The sequence below is a fragment of the Acartia tonsa genome, chromosome 15 (genome assembly GCF_053477335.1).
Source record: "Acartia tonsa isolate MP-2025a chromosome 15, ASM5347733v1, whole genome shotgun sequence".
Taxonomy (NCBI): Eukaryota; Metazoa; Arthropoda; class Copepoda; order Calanoida; family Acartiidae; genus Acartia; species Acartia tonsa.
The window spans coordinates 15,856,404-15,865,885 of NC_137274.1; positions in this window are offsets into that span (position 1 = coordinate 15,856,404).

The window sequence follows — 9,482 nt, forward strand, 5'->3', positions numbered from 1 at the left end:
TTTCGTTCAGTTTCATTAATTGATGTTCTTATTGTTAAGTACTGACACTGACAGATTTATTGTTCTAATGTCCTTCCTTTTGATTCAAGAGCTTTGCTTTTATGGATTTTGTCATCCTTGTTATTTAAATATTCGTGGAAAATTGTCTACTACACTATGAGATACATGATTTTTCAGTATGGCTCAGAACTAAATCTAATCCAGCCATACTAGAATAGCAATTTCTTGCATCGCATTATAAACAGCTTTCCACGAATGTAAAATGTACAATTCTAGGATTTAAACCATCTTTTTTAGACCCGAAATAGTTTTTTCGTATGAATGAGAACCAGTTCTAATCCAGCAGATATTAATCAGTTTTGAAGCCATACTGGAAAATGTATTTCTTATGAATTGAATGAATATTGAAAGTCTTGATGTACAATTACTTGTTATCACAATGATAAAGTAACAGGATGTCTGTGAGTTTGTCTGTGTGTGTGTTTATATGTTTGTACTGCAGGATCTCGCTAACCGCTGAACCGATCGGGTTTTCCTTAACATGGTATATTTTCATAGGTCCTGGGAAGGTTTATTACTATTTTGGGGAAGGTTCCACCACCCTCCCCAGAGAAATCGAAAAAAACGCCGCCCTGCGGACATTTTTGCGATTAAAAACTTAACTATACCATATATTGGCGAAAAAAATATTTTTTGTAAATATCTGATTTTAAAATCGATTGAAAAGAAACATTTTTACGTGTCCCTAGAGGCCTCTAGGGGCGTAGGTGCTAGTAACCAATCTAGTATCTCAAACTTTTTATAAGCGAAGCTTTTCTATAATTAGGGTCGGTCCGTCCTTCTGTTGGTGTTTGCACTTTTTGTTAAGTTAGACATGTTAGAATTGTCATATTGATTTCAAACTTTGCATGGTGATTCCTAAAGTAATTTGGTAAGATGTAAAAAGCATGACTATGTATTTTATCTTTAGATATCATGGGATGGCTTTAGGCTACTTTTATCAATCTTCAAATACAGAACCCCTAAATGCTAGAATCGCTGCCACAAATTTATTTATGAAACATTGCAATACTATAATCGTTACCCGAATGTCCGTACGTCCATTTAAGACATGCTGATTTTTTACTTTTTTTAAAAGGATTTTTTTGTAGGATATGATTGTTTAAATAGACATGTTTGAAACATCCTATTAATTTCAAACCTTGCACGATGGTTCCTATAATAGTTAGGTACAATTTAGAAAGCGTAGCAACTCTATAATGTTACCACCTCCGTACTTAATTTAAAATGTATAATTATTGACGTATGAGGGGATGTACGGACAGACCGGAATACGAGTATAGAGTAGCTTCGACGCAATATAATATCAATAATCTAACACATAAAAAAAGGGTTTATTTACATAAAAAATAAAGCAGAACTGGTTATTGAATATATGTATTATTAATAGGATAAGGAGCAATGGTTAGCCAATAAAAGCTAGGGCGTCTCGTTTCTTGGCAGGCAAGAAACGACGTACTCGAACACTAGGGAGTTATGGTTGCCGACGGCCTAGGCATATAGGCTTGCAACCAACCGAATACAGACAGAAGGTGAGGTATTCACACAAGGGCCTGTAATAATCAACTGGCTCTGGAATCAGCAGGACAGGGCAAGGTGGCGGGATCATCAGTGTGGGTCTAACTCAGTTGGAGAGCTAGAGAAATGTGGACAGGGATATGTATATATTCAAATAATGGAGAAATGCCTTTTTTTCCACATTATGTTTCTACGATACTGGCGACGTCTGTGAGAAAATTTCATTTTTTTTTGTATTTTTCGGCGATTTCTCTTTGGAGGGTGGTGATACCCTCCCCCAAATTAGTTATAAACTTTCCCAGGACCAATGAAAAGCTACCCTGCCAAAGAGAACCAAATCGGTTCAGCGTTTAGGGAGATCCTTTATTATAAGGACTAGCGGTTGAGCTCCTAGCATCTAGAAGCTGTGTTTTCGAAGTAGTAATACAAAGGTAGAAAATAGCCTAAAACTAAACTTAGAAATATAAACTAAGTAGCATTAAACCATCCTATAAGAAGATTCCATAAAATAGAGAAATCAATCAGTTCAGTAGTTATCTACGGACCGACCTTAATTATAGAAAAGCTTCTTTTTTAAAAATCAGATGGATAGGATAATTTTATCATACAAAAAAAGTTGTCAATTTTTTTTAGAAATCAGCATGTTTTAAACGGACTAACTGACTTTCTGGTAACGATTATAGAGTTTCTACGCTTTCTTAATTGTACCTAAAAGATATAGTAATCCCCATGCAAAGTTTGTAATTTCTAAATTAATGAAGAGAGCTAACCGATACGGGCGTATGGACGGACCTATAATAATTATAGAAAAGCTTCGTTTTTAAAAAGTAAAAAGAAAAGAACATGAACACTTAATAACAATCAGAAGAACAAGATATAATCAACTTGCGAATTAATATAATATTTGTGTGGCAGATGGAAATGTCGTCAATTTTTCTTTGTGTTGCCCCCCAATGCAATGACAGCAGAAATCCACGTATAGATTTTTTTCTAATTAATTTCGTTGTTGGTATAAACTGAATAACAATAATTCGATAATATATTCCGATTTGTCTGAAGATAAAGACCTCGGAAAATGCTGGTCCTAATTGGTTGCACTTTTCAGGCAAGCTTTCTGGCAACAAATATTTTGGATAATTTTAAGCTATTTTCTTTACCTCCTCTGCCCTCCCCTAAAGGCAATGGCAAAGTAACTAGTATCTATAATATAAAGTAAAACGATGTCTGTCCGTCCGTCTGTCAGAAGCTTAAGATCTTGGTATACGCTGAACCGATTTGGTTCTATTCTTCAGGGAATATAACTTCTGGTCCTGTGATGGTTTTAGGCTTTTGTCTTGGGAGTTGGGACACTTCTAACCCCCCAAAAAGAAAAAATATAACCCCCCCCCAAAAAAAAAATTCCTTCTTTATAACAAATTACGAACTAGTAATTCTATTTAGGAAGAGGACATCCCAATACCTTTTGGGGCAGCCCCTAGAGGCTAGGAGCGATATCACTAGTTAATTTTAAAGTTTAAACAAAATTGTATAATGTATATAAACTTGTAAACAAGGATGACAACATTAATAAAAGCGAAGCTCTGAAACACTAGGGAAAACGAACATTAACACTTTTAGAATGTAATAACTGAAAAAGCAGAATATAAACATTATTGTAGGTAAACTTGTTACAAAAATACGTAAATACAGGATTCTATTTAAGGATATACTCACATTTTTATGCCTTTATTACAGAGATATTTTGCTTAAGGTATTGTATCTTGTTGTGATCCTAGGAATCATTATTCCCAATATAAGAAGAATAGGATAATGATATTATACAAATAATTGATGTCTATAAAGTAAAAAATCAGCATCTTTTAAATGGTAACAATTTTAAATTGTCTAAGCTTTCTAAATCCTAATACCTAATTGTCATATGAATCATCATTCAAAGTTTGAATTGATAAGAACGTCTAAATTAACAAAAAGAACTGTTACGTACGGACGAACGTACAGACCCTAATTATAAACAGCTTCGCTTTTAATAACAATAGTTTTGATTTAAAGGTAAACAATTGAAGATAATAAAATTTTAGTTTTCTCACTTTATAACATATTTTTGCATTACAGATAGACAGGCAGACAGACATAAAGACTGAAAGACAGATAGACAGACAGACAGACAGAGAGACTGTTATTAAAACATATTTTTCACTAATTTTATTTTCACTTTGATAACGATAATTATATCATAAAAGTAAAAGTGGAAATAATAAAATTTTAGTTTTCTCACTTTATAACTCATCTGTGCATTACAGACAAAAAGACAGACAGGCACCAGACAGACTCTTATTAGAATATATGTTTCACAAATTTTATGTTTTTTTTCACCTTTAACAATATTAAATGTAAAGCAATACTATTTAATGTTTAAATTTTTTTATCTTTAATTTTAAAAATATAGAGATAAGGTTTAGTACTGGATATATTATTACTTGGATGTTGCACCAGATTTTTTGTGTACGCTAATACAGTGATACTAGCAGCTGGCTGAAATAATAATACCCCCCCCCCCTATCCACACCCTCCCCTCCTACTAGATGAAAGATCTAACCTATAAATGGGTTGATAATAGCAAAATTGACGACAAATTTTCCCCCGTCAATGTATCCACATATATCCTACATCCATTCATTCAGTTTCACTATTACTTTATAGTAGCGAAGCTACTCTATAATTTGATATGTTGGTAAGAAAAGGAATGTTCGAATTTGCTTGGCTTCTATTCAAGATACCAATTTTGATATTTTTAAATGCAAAGCTTTTCTATGATCAGGGTCGGTCCGTACGTCCGTCCGTTCGTCCGTGACAATTAGATCTTTTCTTTCATTTAAACAGATTAGAATTGTCCTATCGATTTCAAACTTTGCATGCTGATTCCTATAACAGTTAGGTACGGCTTAGAAAACGCAGCAACTCTATAATCGTTGCCAGAAAGTCCGAACGTCCATTTGAAACAAACTGCTTTTTTACTTTTTTGACGGTACATTTTGTATGATAAAATTATCCTATTCATTTGATATAAACGAAGGACTGCGAAGCCCAAACTGTCCTATTTTTTATTCATGTGACGTCAAAAAAATGAGGGAGATGAGAGGAGAAGTGAGAAAGGAGATGGATAATCCCTCATTTTTATGACGTCACAGGAATCAAAAGTAGGACAGATTGGGCTTCGTCTAAGCAAAGCATCTCTATAATCAAGTCCTAGAAACGTCGGTATTTATTTACAATTTTTTATTGACTCTTATACAGTAATATTTAGTTTATTCAGTTCTGAAACTCTTCAAGTGTTAATGTTCGTTTGTCCTTTTGTTTTAGAGCTTCGCTTTTAAAGATGCTGTCATCCTTGTTTATATATTTACACATTTTTGTTTTGTTATGGGTATGATTTAAATTCTTTTAAAAGATGAACTGACCAATAAATGATGTTAGTAACTTGAATTGACGATAATTGTTCCGCCACTGAATCATATCCTTTGTTTTATTAATATCTTAATTTTTTTTGCTTTGCTATTATAATGGATTTTTATTACTTGGATCTTTTACCAGATTATCATATACTGCTTTAAATAACGATTCCCCCCATCTACACTCTTTACCCCTTCCCTCCCCTCATACTGGATGAATGAACTGACCAATAAATGATGTTAGCAACCTGAATTGACGATATTTTTTCCGCTATCATAATATCCACATATGTTCTATATATCCATTGTTGTCATGGCCTTGGGAGGGTGTTATTTGCTCCAGATTTGATATGAGGGAAGTCACTGAAAGTAAACCCAAGCATAGCCTGAGAAAACTGCTTAGATACAGGATAATGTTTATGGACTTACTTATATTTTTAGGACTTGATTACAAAGATGCTTTGCTTGTAACATTGTACTTTGTTGTCCTAAGAATCAGTATTCAAAAAATCAGTTAAATCATATAATTTTATCACATAAAAGTTTGATGTTAAAAAAAGTAAAAAATCTAAAATGGACGTACCAGGGATAAGGGATGGGAAACGTAAGAAAATATTATTCCAGGCCTATTTTCCAACTAGGCCTAAAAAACTAGTTTCGGGATGACGCAGTAGTTAGATTTGAAAACTATGAACAATGATGAAATAGCTATTATATGAATGCAAAGAAAAAAAGTATAGAATAGAATTCAGGTAGTTGATTTCACCAATCATAAAATATAATAAAAATTTTCCAAAGAACCAATATGTTAGTGGCTTTAAGTAGAATCCCGTTATTACTTCGCCAACCCCCCCCCCATTTAAAAAAAAGTTTTTTTTGAGATGGTTAAATCTGATTTATTTTCAAACATTTTAAGGAGGGATCTACTTCACCCCAAAATTTGTATTTAGAAATGAACACCGCTTTAGCCCCCCAGCTTTAATAAATAAATTAAGTAGATTTGAATAAGTACATGGGTAACATTCTATCAACAAATTGTTCCATAGCATACATATAAATTAAGAATTTAAAAAAAAATTAATTTTACGTTAAATATTAACAGAAAAGTTCAATTAAGTGTGCATTAATTTTTACCAAAATTAATGAAAATTTTTTTTTAACAAAACACAGTACACTTTTATTTACATATTGAACTAGTTTTGTATTTGTAATCATTTAGGTGGGTTATCAATTCCACATGAAATGTAACTTTTAAATAGAGTTTTTCACATTGTTCTAAAGTATAAAATGTTGAATCCTACTCAGTCTTCAAAAAACGATCTCTCAATTTATGTTTTGCTATATGGACATTTATTAATGTGTAGGTTTAATAATAAGTTGATGTGATTGAACGTCATATATATTGTTGTCCTTCTGATAGCAGAAACTTTCCATTGTTGTCTTTCTAATAGCAGAAATTTATGTTTGCTTGAATTAATTTAGCCAATAATGAACTGGGGGACGCGTTTGTTATTAATAATTGGTTAATGCTAAAAGCAAGTTTCAGGTTATTGGATATTGGCCTACAGCCAATGAGGAACTGGCGAAAATGAGTTGATTTTATAGGCAAAAAAGAAAAGTTGCCCCATCACTTTTAAAAGGAGGCTGAGACCTAATTTTCGGCCAGGTTTCCCATCCCTTATCCCTGGGACGTACGGACATTTTGGTGTAATGATTATAGAGATATTATGCTTTCTAAATCGTACAAACTACTACAGGAATCACCTGTACATGGTAGAATTGTCCTTTCAATTTCAAACTTTACATGATGATTCCAATAACGATTTAGAAAAAGCTAAAACTTAAGATCTGAATAACTACTAAACCAAATTAGTTAAGTTTTCTTTTTAAGGTAAGATTTATATAGCTCATGTGGTGGTTCTTCTATTTTCAGATTTAAGTATCGGGATTGTTTAAAGATGTTTTGAATCCAATCTATACTTTTTCGAATACAGTGCGCCTAGAGGCTAGGGGCGCAGCCGCTAGTATACAGGGTGCGCCACATAAATCCGGACTTTTTCTTATTTTTAAAAAAATGAACATAAAATCGTCAATTTTAAAGATTTTATTGAATTTTAAAAACTGGGAAGCAAACTAGCTATATGACTATTAGATTATTCAATAAAATCGCCGCCAGCCTCAATCACCGCCTCTACCCGCCCCCTGAACCGCCCCCAGACCCTGGTCACCATGTCCCTGTCCAAGCTGGCGAAGTTCTCCTTCATAGTGGCAATGAGGGAGGTCTTTGTGGTATGGGCGCGTCTATTGGTTCATGCTTTAATGGCGCTCCAGGCCCAAAAGTCAATTGGATGAAGATCGGGGCTGCTGGGAGGCCATATCTCCTTAGGGACGTGAGTAACTGCAGGATCCAAATTCACCCATCTTTCAAGCTACTCTTCGACACGGCGGCTCTCATTTGGGCCACAATTAAGCTAGAACAACGTTCAATACTTTTTTGGAAATGGCATGAAGATTAAGTTAGGGTTATCATCGCAACACATAGTCTAAAACGAGTTTTAAGGTTACAAATGGGCCCATGTAGTCGAGAACCGAGAAATTTTCACGAATTTTCACGATTTTTGACGTTTTTGACATCTCAAAATCTGCCACGTTTCACTTTGATGGAGTACTACGGCCAAGCCATTTCAGATAGAGAGCTCTAGTCTTTTCTAGTGTCTTACTTGTGTATCTAACAGTATCCCCAGCAAGTTGCATAACTCTACCTCACCTACAGATGGGCTGAGGTCACATTTAGTGGGCCCTAGTCAAGAATCCAGGGTAAACTATCTGCGCGTTTCGATTCTGCCATGTTGAACATAAGCGCTGCCAGCTCGGAGAACACGTCCTCCATCGTCTAAAAATTTTTATGGGCAAAAAGGTAATTACCCAAGCTTTTTATAGTGTGGTCAAACGTCATGATTGGTCAAGTAGTTTTGGTGCTATGGCTGTTTGAAAAAAGTCCGGATTTATGTGGCGCACCCTGTATATGTATATAAAGGAGAGAAAGAAAAAGATAGAAATAGAATGAATAAAAAAAGAGAGTTAATGAGAGAGAGAGAGAGAGAGAGAGAGAGAGAGAGAGAGACAGAGAGAGAGAGAGAGAGAGAGAGAGAGACAGAGACAGAGACAGAGAGAGAGAGAGAGAGAGAGAGAGAGAGAGAGAGAGAGAGAGAGAGAGAGAGAGAGAGAGAGAGAGAGAGAGAGAGAGAGAGAGAGAGAGAGAGAGAGAGAGAGAGAGAGAGAGAGAGAGAGAGAGAGTGTGAGAGAGAGAGAGAGAGAGAGAATGAGAGAGAGAGAGAGAGAGAGAGATAAAGAAAGAGACATAGAGATAAAGAAATAGACAAAGAGAAAAATATATGAATAAAATTATAATTGATAAAAAAATGAACGCATCTCTTTTTTGGAAACCCTTTAGTTTTATTTATTAAGAAAAATAAAAATGAAAGATAACAAAGCGCATGATAAATTAATGAGAGAAAAAGAGAATGAGGGAAAGATAGAGAGAGATAGATAGATAGATAGAGAGAGAGAGAGAGAGAGAGAGAGAGAGAGAGTAGCGCGGATTTTTAGAAAACTTGAACCTTAGTAAAATTGATCCATGTAAGACATAGTTGTGGCCATAGCAGCCAACAAACCACTAGGAGACATTTACCTGGTATAGCGCAGCTTATACGTCAAAGACCACATTATGTAAAGAAAATCATCCATGTGACGTCATAAAAATGAGGGAGATGAGAAGAGAAGTGGGAAAGAAAACCCCTAAAAAAGAGATAAATAATCACTCATTATTATGACGTCACATTGATGATTTTTGACACAGCTTTGCAGTAAATTGGTCTTTGGTTAGCTTATACAGCGAAGTTAATTGGAATAAAAACACGAAATATAAACGTCTATTTTAGCTGTTTGGGGGCCAACATATCTTGACAACCTTTACATCTGCCCCCCAAATATTATTTTAGATTTATTTCGCTTGTTGGTTATACCTTATTCCTGGGTTTAGTGTACGCGAGTATGAGACAGAGAAAGAGAGAGAGAGAGAGAGAGAGAGAGAGAGAGAGAAAGAAAGAGAGAATGCGAGAAAGAGATAGATAAATAAATAGAGAGTGATTAAAGAGATTAAGAGAAAGAGAGAGAAAGAGAGATAGATATATAAATAGAGAGTGATTAGAGAGCTTAAGAGAAAGAGAGAGAGAAAGAGGGAGAGAGAGAGAGAGAGTGAGAGCGAGAGAGAGAGAGAAAGAGGGAGAGAGAGAGAGAGAGTGAGAGCGAGAGAGAGAGAGAAAGAGAGATAGATAAATAAATAGAGAGTGATTAGAGAGATTAAGATAAAGAGAGAGAGAAAGAGGGAGAGAGAGAGAGAGAGAGAGAGAGAGAGAGAGAGAGAGAGAGAGAGAGAGAGAAAGAGAAAGAAAG